The sequence below is a fragment of the Canis lupus genome, unplaced genomic scaffold (genome assembly GCF_011100685.1).
Source record: "Canis lupus familiaris isolate Mischka breed German Shepherd unplaced genomic scaffold, alternate assembly UU_Cfam_GSD_1.0 chrUn_S1829H2026, whole genome shotgun sequence".
NCBI classification, from domain to species: Eukaryota; Metazoa; Chordata; class Mammalia; order Carnivora; family Canidae; genus Canis; species Canis lupus.
Genome location: NW_023330688.1, coordinates 25,944 through 41,782, shown reverse-complemented (window position 1 = coordinate 41,782; position 15,839 = coordinate 25,944). Strand labels below are relative to the sequence as shown.

The 15,839-nt window shown below is 48.0% G+C and overlaps 1 long non-coding RNA gene across 3 annotated transcripts; it reads right to left on the bottom strand.

Annotated features, from left to right (window-relative positions):
• Positions 1-3,327: 3,327 nt before the first annotated feature.
• On the bottom strand, positions 3,328-15,320 carry LOC119878692. Of its 3 annotated transcripts, none has more exons than XR_005387076.1 (6): positions 14,520-15,320; positions 14,224-14,358; positions 7,436-7,878; positions 6,918-6,969; positions 5,445-5,548; positions 3,328-3,636 (listed from the first exon to the last, which is right to left on the bottom strand). It is a non-coding gene; the product is annotated as an uncharacterized LOC119878692 (long non-coding RNA). The 3 variants fall into 3 exon arrangements; XR_005387075.1 differs by having other exon boundaries at positions 14,224-14,315; XR_005387077.1 differs by having other exon boundaries at positions 5,445-5,544; positions 14,224-14,315.
• Positions 15,321-15,839: the final 519 nt, after the last annotated feature.

Sequence of the window (15,839 nt, the reverse complement as noted above, 5' to 3'; positions counted from 1 at the left end):
AAGTGACAAATCACTAAATTCTACCCATGAAACTAATACTACACTAATTGGTAATTAACTTGAGTTCAAATCAAATCTTGAAAGAAAAAAAATCACATGAATGAATTACAGAGAGTTACAAAGTGAGATAACTGTCCTGCAGCAGAGATAACTGGGTCTCAGAGGGCCCATGAAGGAGGAGCATGACTTGAATGGACTCCATTGAGGTGCAGTTTAGAGAGCGTTCCGGGGCCAGAATATGTAGGACCCTGATCATAACCTTTGGACTTTGATTTTTATTCTGAAAGTCTATGGCCATACCACCCACATCTCATACTTTGTTCAATTATTCAATAAGCTATTATCTTATGTAAAGCACTGTCTTCACCTTGTTGGGTAGAGCAGAGACGGAAAGATACAAAAGTTCCTGCTCTGGTGAAGCTCCTAGAGTGGGAAGCCAGTAATTAGCAACAAATACAAAGCATCATATTGCGTTTTAGAAAGAGACGTGTAGCAACGAAAAAATGGAGCAGGACAACGGAAATGAGGTGTGCCACGGAGATGGGATTTACTGTTTGAATAAATGATCAATGTAGGCCTTCATGAACAGGTTACCTCTGGGTATAGAAAGCAAGAGAAGGCTTTCTAAGAGAAATTCTAGACAAAGAATTTTCTAGGCAAGGGAACGAGCTAGAATGAGTCTAAGGGTGGGAACTTGTATGGGTTTCTGAGAAACAGTAAAGGAAGACGCAGATGGTCAGGAAGGCAGACATAGAGGTTGTGATAAAAGAGACCAGGAAGGGCAGACAGATCACATAGGCCTTTTGACCACCATCCTCATTTTGGCTTTTACAGTGACTGAGCTGGGCGAGCCTTCAAATGATTTCAGAAGAGTAAGAGGATCTTACTTTTGTTTAAGTGGATTGAGATGGCTGCTCCATGTAGAATCTTACAGTGGGGCATGGGGAAAGGCAGGAAAACCCCACAAGTCTTCTGAAGAATTCAGGCAAGAGAATCTCTTCTCCCATAGAAACTTTGCTACTCACCATTTCCCTGACACTTATGATATGGATACCTTTTCATTTTTCTCTGAATAATTTGCGCTTGTCTCAAAGTCTTAGTCTTGAGTCCATAATCGTTTTAAAAAAATTTTTTATTTATTAGAGAAAGTTAGCCAGAGAGAGAGGGAGAGAGAGAGAGAGAGAGAGAAGAAGAAGAAGAAGAAGAAGAAGAAGAAGAAGAAGAAGAAGAAGAAGAAGAAGAAGAAGAAATGATGATGATGATGAGGAGGAGGAGGAGGAGGAGGGGAGGAGGAGGAGGATAATAATAATATAATAATAATAAAGAAGAAGGAGAAGAAGAAGAAGAAGAAGAAGAAGAAGAAGAAGAAGAAGAAGAAGAAGCAGCTGGGGTAGGGGCAGAGGGAGAAGTAGAAGCAGATTTCCCACTACTTGTGGAGTCTGACATGGGGCTAGATACCAGGACTCCAGGATCATGATCTGGAGCAAAGGCAGATGCTCAATACACTGAGCAACCCAGGGACCCCTTCAGTCCTTCGTCTTGAGTGACGTCAGTGTCCATGTAGATGATCCCATTGAATCCACAGTGTCCATGTAGGTTCAATGCTTTGGCTTCTCCTTTGATTTCTTTATCAATAATATCCACCCATCCATTCGACTTCAGCTGCTTGTGGCCATACCTGGTCTTTTCCAGGACCCAAGAATTATCCCACCCCTGAAATCATGTACTCCTACATTGCATTTTCTGACTACTACTTCCTGAACTTACGTGGTAATCACTGAATTGTTCCTACTTCACTGGGGCCTACAACCACTGACTCTTACTTTCTTCTGATTAATTCTGATTCCTGTTATCTTGATTTCTCTCCTCACCCACTTCAGAATCTATGATTCATAATTTCATTGAATTTCTTACCATAGTCTATGCTCTCTTGCCAGATCTTTTTATTCTGCTTTCTTGGGTGGAAAGTCTCCAGTATGAAAGATTCCAACAATTTGACTTTCTGATGTTGATGAATGCTGCTGAAAAAATAATTTCATACAACAAGGAAGATACAAACAATACCCATAATTCTCAATACCTGTAAGACTATTCGTGGTGATATTTTTTATGAGAGTTAGAGAAATATGCGAGACAATCTTAATGCACAAAAATTAGGATTCGGGCAAATTATGGTGCAGCCAATCCTAGATAATGAAAAGGAAATGTCCAGCTGTAAAAAATAAGGTGAGATAATAAGCACTCGAGGTGATGTTAATGGCAGTCTAGGATGGGGTGGTGTGCAGATTATTAAATTTGGCTAGGGGCTTGGGTTTTGCTGCTTATCTGGGACAAAACAACTATCATCACAAAGAATTGGAAAGGTCTCTGACTGGGATCTGAGTTAAAAATTTCCCTTGAGATGTTAAAATCCTGTGCCTGGGATGCCTGGGTGGCTCAACACCTGTGCATCTACTTTTGGATCAGGGGTTGATCCTGGGGACCTGGGATTGAGTCCCGCATCGGGCTCCCTGCAAGGAGTCTGCTTCTCCTTCTCCCTGTGTCACTGCCTTTCTCTGTGTCTCTCGTGGGGAAGTAAAATCTTAAAACAAAATCAAAGAAATCCTGTGCCTACTGCTTGCCCCAGTTTTGAGACCAAAATGTGAACTGTGTGATATAGAAATCCACAGCCAAGAATGAAATTGGTTTTAGGTCAGTGTTACCTCTGAGATGTTAGATACAAAATCTATCATGCTGTAGGACCATCACCATGGTCCAGGTCACAAGGAAAGCCCTGCTGAAGATGAGTTCACAATCCAAAATTAGAAAACACACGAGCAGACAATCCATGTGAGGGACGGTCAACAGCTATAAAAAAGGGCATATTTACACAAACACTACACCAACACTTTCATGTAATTATTTTTTTTTCACTTTCATGTAATTAAAGACATAGAACAAGAAATTGAAATTCTATTAAAAAGTACAAGATACTGCAGAACAGATGCCAAAACAAACAAACAACAAAGCCAACCCCAGAATGAAAAATAGAGTCACTGAAATAAAGAACTCAGTGGGAAGTATGCACTTCAGATGGACACTATGTACTTTGAAATATTTTCTATATTGAGTCATGAGAGACACAGAGAGAGACAGGGAGAGACAGAGGCAGGGGGAGAAGCAGGCTCCATGCGGGGAGCCTGATGTGAGGTTCGACTCTGGGACTCCAGGATCACGCCCTGGGCCGAAGGCAGGTGCTAAACCGCTGGGCCACGCAGGGATTCCCAAGATGAAGGACTTGAACCAGGGCGTGCCGGCAGAAAAATGTGAGGCTCCACAACGGAAAGGTCAGACTGACGCTGGAAAGTCATCTTTATTTATCCACACAGCCCACACGCTGGGTTTCAGGGATGAGACCGAGGTGGGCGCTGAATACGACGCGAGGCGATCATCTTCTCGCCAGCTCCACGCTTTAGCCTTGTGGGGCGCGATGTCGCTGTGCACCCTGACACGGTTCAGCCTGCGCTCGTCACATTCCGGGCTGACCCAGAGAGGAGATGGTGGGCATCAGAAGGCAACCCCCGGGGAGGGAGGGCAACCTGGGTTCAGAGTCCGTGGGGCCTGGGCCAGCGCACCCCAGGGGCTCAGCACACGCTCCTGGGATGAAAGAATGGACGTGGTTGACGTGGTTACACAGAGAAGCAACAGCACCGCTGACACATACGACTTAGAGAAGTTGTAAGATTAACCTTCACAATTGCCTGAAAGGATACATTTTCCTCAAATTTACCAGGAGGGCAGAAGTTGGAGGTATTTGAGTGTGGCTTTCCCAGTGTCCCCACTTTGTGACTGGGTTTGTCTGCATGTCCCGGGCGAGGTCAGCTCTGGCCTGGGGGGGACGGAGCCCAAAGTTCCACTGGGGCTGATGGAGTTCTCTCAGGCTCAGCAACCCTTGTGGGGGTGGGGCTTCCCTGCTGGACCCTCTGGTCTCCCAGTCTGCCCTCCCCGGGGTGCAGGCCCACAGGCAAATAGAAGCTAGAGTAAATGAACAGCTGTTTCCTACGCCCTTCCTCCTCCTTCTCTCCCTCCTTCCTTCCGTGCCTCCCTCCTCCCTTCCTTCCCTCCCTTCTTCCTCCACCCTTCCTTTCTCTTGCCTCCCCTTCAAACCCCCTCCCTCCCTCCCTCCCTCCCTTCATTAGAACTGAGCTATTTACCCCAATCCCCCTGCAGCTGCCCTGTGGCAGAGACACATGCCCTAGCAGGAGCTGTAGAAAACGGGAGGAAGGCCGGACCACACGGTACAAAGGTAGAAAGGCAAGAGCTAAGGATGTGGGCCGTCCTTGGGAAGGGTGCACCCACAGCAGAGGAAGACAACTGGGTCAAACCAAGGGGCCGGGACGAGCCCGGGACTGCTCAGTGGCTGCGCTATGAGCTCTGCTTTCCATTCCTCCTCAGGCCCCACAGCCCCAAAGTGCGGTAGCTGGGATCTGAACTCAAGCTCTCTGGCTCCAGAGCCACCATGTTCCATTGGTAATGGAATCCGGCTGAATGGTGGGGGACAGGAGGCATGCAATGCTCCAGAGGAACACGGGCAAGGTGCCCTAATCTGCAGGGTGGAGAGCACGGGGCGCACGTTCCTTAACGGGACCTTATAAGCAGGGGACTCCTGGCTGCTCCTGAAGGATGAGCAGGACCTCCCCGAGGAGTAGAGGCTGGGCGTCAGGAGGAGGCTGAGGAGCAGTAAGCCCCAGGAGACGGGGGGCGCCAGAACTCGGTGCCTTGGAGGGAGGGAAGGAAGTTCTGAGCCAGCTGAGCATCAGCGTCTCCAGCTTCACTTCAGGGGCAAAAGGCACGGATGGCCTAAAAGCCACGTGTTCAAAAGACACGACAACTTGAGGAAAAGCCCAAAAGGAAAGCCAGTCGTGTTGCTCCTCTGGATATTGCAGGCTTTCCTAAGCAAGGCACAGCGCCCAGACCCCGGGATGGAAAAGACCGGCACAAAAAAAAAAAAAAAGAAAAGAAAACACCGGCACATCTGATGACTTCAAAACGGAAAACTTCCGTGTGACGAAAGACGGGAGCAACACAAGAGACAAGCGTGGCAGGAAGTTCTCGGAAATGTCTTAGCACCAGAAGCCCTATGTCATCTCGGGAGAGACTGCTGACGATTGCATTTCCCGGGCTCCTCACTGCTCCTGGAGCCTCTCCAATCAAAGGGGGTGTGTTTTGCTGTGGGTTAGGCCTGCTCTGGGCACCGTGAACACACGACCTCATGCTGTAATATCTCCATTTTTGCTCCACTGCGGAACCACAAGCACTAAAGACCTTCGATGACTCCCCCAAGGTCACACAGCTAGTAAGTGGTAGCCAGGGGTCAAAGCCAGGCGGTCTGGCCTCCTATACCATTCTCTTAGCCACAGCCTCTGTTGCCCCTGGGCCTCCCCAAGGCAAGGAGCCATGCTTACCTAGGCCTCAGAGTCCCGTCCAATTTCTGGGCTTTCTGTTTGCGTGTCTGGGTATCTCTTCCGTGGCCCCTGAGCGGCCTGGTGGATAAGATTTAGGAACCTGGCTAGGAGAAGAGGCATGAGTCTTGAGGGAAGCAGGCTTTGGGGCCGAGAATTCCTGGGTCCTTCGGCCCGGCCTCAGCAGCTGGCCTCAGGGGCCTGCCAAGGGCCTGCAACCCTCATCTCGCAACACATATCTGTTGAGCACAATCTCTGTGCCAGGCACTCTCCTGGACCCCGCAAGTAGAGCAGAGTGTGGCAGGCACGGTCCCTGCTCTCCTGGAGCTGGTGGTCTGGCTGGGGGGACAGAGGACATGCTACACAAGGGGACAAGCGAACCCGACGGTGAGGTACAGGCAGGGCTGGCAACTCTAGAACGGGACGGCGAGGGGAGGCCTCTCCCGATGCCAAGCAGCAGCCAGCCTCAGGCAGGGGCAGACAGAAGCACCGGACAGGAAGCAAGAGCCAAGGCGCTGAGGCAGGAGCAAGCGGGGCCAATGTGGCCATGACGGAGTGCGGGGGAGGGTTGTAAGAGGCCACATCCTCCCTCCTGCAAGAGCTGGGGCTGCCAAGCCCACACGTGCCTGTCACTCCCTAGCTTGAGGACTTGCACAGGTTTCAGTTTTCGTTTTCAGCTTCCCCCCTACCAAGTCTCACTTGGAGGGCGGCAGCCTGACAACGGCAGGAACCTGGGCTTCATAGTCAGCCCTTCCTGGCCCTTCCATTAGTAGCCTAACTAGGTGGTCTAACTTCTCCAGGCCTCACTTTGCTCAACTGTAAATTGGGGCCAATATCCACCTACAGCGAGATGGCTGAGAACGAAGGACATGGCACCCGGCTGAGCGCATCCTTAGGATAAGCCGTTAGCATGGCAATCCTGGCTAGCGTTCAGGTCCCTCGCTGCCTGTTCATCTTAGTGCTGCAAGGCCCCACCTCCTCTCCCTTCCTCGAGCTGGGCTCGCCTCTTCAGGACAGATAGCATCCTCACTTCCTCTACCGACGCTCTACTGCTCTTTTCACTTGTCTGTCTCCACTCTGCTATGGAGTCCTCCCTCCTCCTGCCCACCCCACCTGCCTACCCCCCGTGCTCCTATATCGACCTCGTATCTTTCCTGCATCAAATTCTACTCCAAGGAGGGAGGGAGGATAGCCCGCCGGGAAGGATGGTGCTCTCCACCGAAGACCTCTCTTCCATTGTTTCTGAGCACTGCCCCGTGCACCTGTATACTCCAGCCAGGCCAAACTACCGCCATATCTTGGGCCATGCTGGCATCTCTCATTCCTCTGTCTTTCCATAGAACTCAGAATGTCCTCCTGGTCTTTGATCCTTGAGCTTCTCCACCTCCACCTCCAGGAAGCCTTCCCAGAAGTCCACACTGTCTGACCAGGGGCATGCGTGTGTTCTGTTGTTGCCATTCCCATTTTACTCCTTACCTACTTGTCTGTCTCCATCGGCACGGTATGAGGTCTCCACTCCCGGCCCCATCTGAGGGACCATCACATGGTATTAATGAAAAACAGTCGCATTTCCAGATCGGCAAGACAATACTATTCTAGGTCCTGAGTCACTTACGTGATGTTGTCTAACCTCACCACTATGTGAAGGTAGGTTCAGAGACATTTAAAATTACTGGCTCAAAGTCACATGGTTAACGAGTGGTAGAACCAGGCTTGGAAGTCCGTTAAAATGACTTCAGGACCTCTGCTGGGAACAGCTCCACGTTTGATAACTGAATATATGAATGCCCTGGGAAGGCCATTAGGAGGATTTTTCTGGCCTTGACAGTTAATGGGACGGCCCTATGCTTGACGGTCCTGTGAGCTTCGTGAGTGTGAGTCCAGCTTTCTGAGGCTCAGAGTGTTGCCCAAGGTAACACTACCCTGAAAGGTCTCTCCAGCCAGCTGCCTGTCTGTGCTGTACCTCAGTGTTGTTCCCAAACCACGGGACTTACCGTCTGCAGGTTCCTCCAGGTTCTGGTGCCAAGACACGGGCTTTCTGGTGATTGTGTGAACTGTAGAAAAACACCGGCAGAGCTTCACATCACAGCGTTAATGTCCCGCCCTCTTGAAGACTCACCCTCGGCCAGACACCTGCTGAGCATTATCCGGGGGTAACTAGGAGCTCAGCTCGCGAGGACCTCACAATCCAGAGTGGTAAAACCGAGGATAGCAGCCACCGGGCACGTGGAGCTACCTCCTCACCCCCTCCTTCCAGAAGGGATTTCCCCTGCCTCGCTTCTTTCTGAAGCCTGAAGCCCGCGACTCCCCTTCCCTCGGCTTCTCGAGGTCCGGCCTGGTTCCTGGGGCTGCTCCTGCAGCAGCCTGGACGGGACCCTCTGGCGGCAGGCCCAGCAGGTTAGGGACCTGATTGCACCGCCCCTTCGACAGTCATTGGCTAAAAGAGATTTGGGGAGGAGTCAGAGACCTGTCCCATATCAAGCCCTTGCCTGGATCAAAACTCTCCCCGTCTAGCTCGGGAAACGGACGAGGTTTCAAATCTGAAAAAAGGGATAACTGGGTGGCGCAGCGGTTTGGCGCCTGCCTTTGGCCCAGGGCGCGATCCTGGAGACCCGGGATCGAATCCCACATCGGGCTCCCGGTGCATGGAGCCTGCTTCTCCCTCGGCCTATGTCTCTGCCTCTCTCTCTCTCTCTGTGACTATCATAAATAAATAAAAATTGAAAAAAAAATATTTTAAAATAAAAAAAAAATCTGAAAAAGTTTCTCTGTCCCTGATTACAGGTGGGATAATAGAGACTCAAGAACCTAATGAATGTAACATGGGGACTTCACAGTTTTTGATTTTAGAAAATGTCATTGTGGTAAAGTTCACATAAGATTTACCATTGGAAACATTTCTGAGGATGTGATTCAGGAATTTTAAGCATATTTGCCTCGTGTGAAACTAATTTCCAGAATTGTTTCATCCCCACGGAACGACTTCCCATGGCCCCCTGCGCTCTGTGTCCTCTGGCAAGGACCATTTTCCTTTCTCGAGGAATTTGACTACTCTAGATACTTCCTATATTACACTTTGACTGCAGAGCCCATGCTCTCTCACACTCAATATTGCATCTATTCATCTATGTGTTCGTTCATTCAAGACACAGCACAGTCCAGGACGTGTGTCATGTGAGACACAGTCGTGAACACATCTGTCCAGACAGCTGTACAGACACCTGGGCAGTTTCCTGAACCCCGCTACCTACTGAGTGGCTCCTTGTTTTAATTCTTGCTGCTCCTTGTCCTTAGCCTGCACGGCTCTTTCCCCTGTGTCTGTCTGGGAAAACCGATTTATAATGAGCCCACGTGTAATCTTGTAAAACCCGTCTGGACCCTGTAGCTCCTCGCCCAAGTTTTCTCTGAGGCATGGTCTACTCCACATCTATAGTTCCCAGAACACTTTGCTAAATTGTTTTCTTTACATGAAAGTCACTTCTTTTTTTTTTTTTTTTTTTTTAAGAAAGCCCACCAGAGTGGCTTGCCCTGTACCTCAGTCTTTTTTTTTTTTCTTCATTTATTTATGATAGTCACACAGAGAGAGAGAGAGAGAGAGGCAGAGACACAGGCAGAGGGAGAAGCAGGCTCCATGCACCGGGAGCCTGACGTGGGATTTGATCCCGGGTCTCCAGGATCGCGCCCTGGGCCAAAGGCAGGCGCTAAACCGCTGCGCCACCCAGGGATCCCTGAAAGTCACTTCTGAGCAAGAAATATATCTGGTCCATCTCTCCGTTGCCAGGACCTGGCTTAGTACGGAAAGATAGAGGTGTTTGGTAAATGTTGGCTGGCTGCCTGGAGATCATCTCAGTTAGGACTGTGAGCTTTCTTCTGCTGACGTCATTACATAGACCTGAACATGATTCAGAAACAAGCACCCTGGCTCACACCGCAGCTGAGCTAGAGAAGCACCTCTGTTGCTTCTGGTGAGCCACAGCTGGGTGCCTTTTTCTAGCAAGGCTCAAACATGAGCCTTTGAAGTCTTCACTATCTTACAAAGCCCGAGTCGAGAGGAAGCATCATTGTGCTCAGGAGCCGCACTCTTAGCTCGGGGAGAACTAGCGAGACCGTCGTAGTCTCCTGTGAAACTGGCCATTCTTTGGCCCGCGCCCAGGGGTCCGGCCGCCCTCCCCCGACACAGGCCTGGGGCTCCGAGGAGACTCTGAAGGGAGGTGGGAGTCACTGTGGTTTCATCTCCTCTCCCCTGCAGCCCCACGTTATTATGGGGTCCCAGCCCAGCCCAGGACCCGCCAGCTGAGTGACTGTAGGGGGCGAGCTTCCAGGCCATCAGTGTGCATCTAAACTCAGATGATGCGTTGAACATACTGGAGCATAGAAAAACATAACAGCCCCGTCCTCTAGTTTCTCAGCCAGTGTCTGAAGTTGCAGATTTTTCTTGAATCCTGTCCCAACCTCTCCATTAGAAGCAGGCACAGAGACAGCTAACAGGGAAATCAACTTCTAGAAAAATGTAATAGAAACATGCCACCCACATTAACAACAAACAACTCTCGTGGAATTCACCTGACAAGGAATGCATGAAAATTTCCTGAAGAAACACATGAAAATTATCCAATCGTACAAAAGGTCTTAACTACCCAGGAGATAAGCACTGCATGATGGTGAGCTGCTGTGCAGCAGCTGGAACCACGCCCTGGAGGCACTCCAGCATGAGGGCAGACCTTCAAACGGCGGTGATTGAAAACCCTACAACAGGCTCAGTCTTATAGTAGTATTCCTATAAACTAGGACTGGACCAACTCTCTGTGGTTGGGGGAGCTTTGTCCTCCTGCCCAGAGACAACAGGGTTCTTTAGGTTTGTTCTATTTAGGAGGTGGAGAGCTGCCTGAGAAAGGCCAGCACATAATGGATTTGTGCAAGGAAAGATAACCTTGCAAGAAAGGTTAGACTCCATAGAATCACCACGTGCTATTAAGCGTAGGCCAGGACCTTCCTCTTTTGTATAAACAGTGATATAAAGCTGCTGCTGACAGAACCTAAGAAGATGAAAATAGTGAAAAGATTTAAAGTAGGCGAGATCTTCAGTTACGTTTGTGGCCACTGACATCACAAAATATTAGAATTCGGGACACCTGGGTGGCTCAGTGGTTAAGCGTCTGCCTTTGGCTCAGGTTGCAATCCCGGGGTCCTGGGATCAAGTCCTACATCGAGCTCCCTGCAGGGAGCCTGCTTCTCCTTCTGCCTATGTCTCTGCCTCTGTGTGTGTATCATGAATAAATGAATAAAATCTTTAAAAAAAATCAGAATCCATCAAGATTGTATACTTTTTGAACCAAGATTAACCAGCTATACTAAGTGCTTGGCATTCCTTTGGCTAAAGATGAGAAAAGAGAAACATAAGTTTCCTGTGTCTGTGCCTATAGTGCACATTCATTCATGAGTTTTATTTTAGTTTTTTGATTACAACAACCTGATTGTAATGTAGGATAGAAACTGAAAGAAGGACATGTTTAAATATGTAGACTTCTGAGCAAGTCCCACCCACTCGGCTCAGCAGCAGCAAACATGCCTTTTGCATACTAGGTACGAGAGCATCTTGCCACCAATCCCCTGCCCTACATCTGCTTCCCGGACAGAGGGAGTGTTTATTCGCATAAGGAGAACAGAGACACCAAATAGAGCTTAGAAAAATAAAACAAGATTTTTAAATGCAGGCCCTGGGTACCGAGTAGCCCTGCACTATGACTCCTTGTGAAAAGGGAGGCAAAGGAGATGAGCCCTGCAGTTGCTCCAGCTTTCTGCTTGGAGAAATATGCAGGAAAGCAGAAGCCAAGATGAGCAGGTGACAGCACTTGGGTGAGGAGACACAGACTGAGGTTCAGGCATGTGAGGTGGCCGAGAAATTGTGGAGCAGAAAATTGGAGAGAGGGGAAGGAGGGAGAGCGAGCGTCAGGGATGTGTAAGGAAAGGCCTGAAGTCTTGGGCAGCACTAAGAGGCAGAAACTCGGTGAAGGGACGACGGCAACGCTGTGAGCCCAGCAACACCCAGAATGTGTACAGGACGGAGTTGTGAGCACACAGGGTAGAGCGTCCTAGTTGAAAGGGTTGGATAGAGGCCCTCAGAAGTTTACATCTCAGTAATTGGACTCCGCTAGCTTAGAGAAGAGGTTGCTTTAGCCTTATCCTAACACGGCTTCCAAACAAGCTCTGGAAGTTTCAGGTGGATCCACACGGGGCCAAACTGCCTCCCGGAAGAATTTCCAGCACGTCTGAAAGAAACACAGCCAAATCCAGCACTCAGCAATAGAACATTCGCAAAGGACAGCATCGGTTGAAAAGTACTAGAAAAGCAGACAGTAGAAGAAGCAGGAAAATGTGACCCATAGCTAGGAGGAAAAGCAACCAATAGAAATGTGAAGATTTCGATGAAATGGATTATTCTGTGAAGGTGTAGATTTCCAGAACTGACCAGAAAATGAAAACAAAGAAAAGAAATAGAAAATCTGCATAGCTTTATGTCTATTTTTAAAAATTTCATTTGTAAATAACTCTTTTTAAATTTATAATTGAAAAACTTTCCACAAGATAGCCTCCAGGCTCAACTGTCTTCTCTGGTCAGTGGGTCCAACCTATAGTGAAGAAAATACCACTCTTCCCCAAACTCTTCCATTAGACGGGAGTGGAAGACACATTTCCCAGCTCATTGGTTTTGGCTATTTTTATTTCTTGATTAAGAAAAATTTTTAAGAAAGCTTTTCATCCACCAACCTGGGTTGAGATCAAAAGTCACATGCTTACCGACTGAGCCAGCCAAAAACCTCATTTCCTAAGTCATGATGAGTTTACCATTACATCAACACTAAAACCAGACAAATGGTACAAAAGAGAAAACTAAAGATAAATAACCTCGTAAACACAGATGTCAAAAATCCTTAACAAGGCATTAGGAATTTAAGTCAAGCAATATATAAGAAGAAAACTGAACCAACCATAGCCAAATGGGGTTTTCCAAAGAGATACGATTGGTTTAGTAGGGCTAGCCAAAAGCAGACACTGAACCAACTGAGCCACCCAGGCACCCCTCTCATTATGATTTTGATTTGCTTTTTCCTATTGACTAATGAGGTTGGCCACATTTTTTGTATGCCCGTCAGTCACTTGGATATCCTCTTTTGTGAAGTTCCTGTTACCAATCTTTTCCTAGTTTTCTTTTGTATCGCTGGTCTTTTCTTCACCATTTTGCTGGAGTTCTTTATCCAATAGGGATATAATAAGCCCTTTTGGGAGCCGTGTGTTCTGCACACTTAGGTTCCCAGGGTATGGTTTGCTTCGTGCTTTCTAAGTGACACTTAAGACATTTTTCCTAGTTGATGCTGTGAAAATATTTTTCTCACATGACCTTCAAGTCAGTATTGTCCAATAAAAATCTGAAACAAGCCACATTGGGCACAAAATTTTCTAGTATCTAATGAAAAGAGCAAAAAGAAACAGGTCAATTAATTTCAAACATGTTGTAGGGATGGGCAGCCCGATGGCTCAGCGGTTTAGCGCTGCCTTCATCTCAGGGCCTGATCCTGGAGACCCGGGATCGAGTCCCACTTCGGGCTCCCTGCATGGAGCCTGCTTCTCCCTCTGCCCGTGTCTCTGCCTCTCCCTCCCTGTGTCTCTCATGAATAAATAAGCAAAATCTTTTAAAAAAATATGTTTTATTGAATCCAGTATGTCCAAATCATCAATATTTCAATATAAATACTCTTGAGATGTTTTATTGATTGTTGATACTATGTTTAAAATCCAGTGTAAATTTTATACCTTACAGTGCGTCTCCAGTGCTCAATAGCCATTGATGACCCGAGCGATCCTACACAATTTGTTTTTGCTCTTTCACATTTAGATGTAATTTTTACCTGAAGTGGATCCTTGAGTGTGCTTATGTCGTAGGAATCTAGCTTAATTTTTTTCTCTATAAGTATCCAATTGACCAAGAACCAATGTGTTGCAAACACAGTCCATCTGCATCATTCTGTTATGATACTTTTGTCTTCAGTCAAGTGTCCACATAGGTGTGAACCTGGGTCTGGACTCTTCTTGCCACTTATCTATTTGTTTATGCTGGCACTAATACTATGCGATCTTAATTACTACAATTTTTGTGGTAAGTCTTGGTGTCTGGCAGGAAAATTACTCCTACCAGTTCTTAAGGGAGTCATGGATATTCTTGGGTCTTTTGCCTGTCTGTGGAAATGATAATCAGCTTATCAAGTTTCCAAATATATGTGTTACAATTTTGATTGAGATTCCACTGAATCTGTACTTGGTTTAAGAGAACTTTAAATATATATGATAAATACATATATATTATATTATTATGTTAATTGTTAATATATTATGATGAACATTATATAATATACACCATAAGTTTATTTGATGCTATCATCTGGAGAGGATATGGATGTGTCCTTGCCTTCTAGGCTTGGTACCTGCCTTTTTCTGGGATCCAGAGGTTCAACCCTCAGAGCTTTGATGACAAGATAATGGGAGGTGCCGCCCCCCCCCCCCCCGCCCCCGCACCTTTTTGCCGGAGGCATTTCTCAAAACAGAAAATCCCTAGTACGTTTCTACAAGTCCTAGGGTGCAGGACAATAGAGTCTTGGAGGAACCAGACCAGGGAACCTTGAATCCTTGTATGTCTATAATAGGGGTCTTGTGCTCTGTGTGTGAGTTCTTAGGGGTCGCCCATTCTCGCATTCACTTTCATCCAGGGCAGATCAATAGGACTCACCCGTGTAGAGATCAGATGAGATGTTTTCCACTCACTCTTCTCTACCTTGTGTCCCTGGTCTTGCTGTTTGCTCTGTGGTCACAGACCAAATTCTACGGAGAAACCAGTTATAAATGTAGAATTCATTCAGGCTGGCTAATTGGGAAAGAGAGGAAAGAAACAGGTTTTCTGGAAAAAAGGATCTTGCTAAAGGTATCTCCGGCATCTGAAGGCGATTTCCAAGGATGAAGGTAACATACAGAGAATAGTACAATAACCTTGTTATGGGTGAAAACGCCATCATGGAAAAGGCTTACCCTCCGAGCTAAATGTTCATTGGCATTGTCTTGAGTTCCCAACCTTCACCAAGTCAAGCTCCTGGGGATCAACTGTTCTGGCAATTCCGGATGATATCAGGACCGGCCCACTCACAGGGAAATCATCTCTCCAGGATAGGATTTGTGAATCACGGAGGTCTGGTTGGAGTTGGCTGGAAGGTTGGGGAGGATAAGACTTTCAAGTCTACGAGGGGCTGGGAGGGGGAGTACGAGGAAAGTAGACAGTGGGGAAACAGGGAACAGGAGCGAGACAAAAACAGCGGGGACTGGACCTTTTGGAAGGAATAGAGCAAGGATTGCGTGGGGAAACCTGTAGGTTAGCGCGGCTAGAAAGGAAAGCACTAGGAACAGGAGGGAAACAGGTAGGCCTGTGAGTTGAGAGAGGTGGACAACGCTGGGGAGTGTTGAGGACGTAAAGGGACACAAGAGGAAGCGGCTTTGGACGACGAGAGGAGGAAGGACAATGAGAGGAGGGAGGAATAGAGTAGATAGGTGGAGGGCGGGGTCCAGAGGAGGAAGGAATAGAGTAGGCAGGTGGAGCACGGGGTCCAGAGGAGGAAGGAGTAGAGTAGGTCGGTGGAGCCTGGGGTCGAGAACAGGAGATCTGAGGCAGCTTTTTGGTCATTTCTCCAAACGGCGTTTGGCTAGTTACTCATCTTGACCAAATGAGTAACTGGACATAAGCTCAGACTTACCCCAGTCTTTATGTCCCACGCCAGCCCCGCATCATCCCCTGGCTCAATGCCCATTATGAAATATGTGTGCCCCTCCCTCCGGGCGTGTCAGTGGGCTCACCAGCCAGGGACAGGGCCCCGGGTGCGAGGTTGGAGAGTGACCCCAGGAAATAGCAGACAGAAGAAATATCACAGGAGTCCCTAGGCCTTGGGATAACCTGTAGTTTTGCCCCTTACTAGGCAAAGATCAGTGAAAGGGCTGTGCTGCAGTCAGGGGCTGCGCACCAAGAGAATGGATCTGAAGCAGGTGTGGGCAAAGTGGGACGTGCATGCCTCCAGCTGGTTAACTTACTACACTCTCCAAAGCCCTTGTGCATCACTTAGGTCCCTCCATGAACATGGAGTGGTCAGTGATATTATGTCTATTTTTCCCGCAAGGATACTGTAGGCCAGACAGGGAAGTAGATAGGCAGGCAGTGGGTTCCAAACCGGTGTGACTGACACTTGAGCCAAAACTTGGGGTGTCGCAGGCAGGCCTGTGGGACGGTGCACAGCATGCACAGAGTACTGTCAGCTGACCCTCTCCCATGTTTCTGGACAGGATCTTGTGGGGATGATTTAGAAC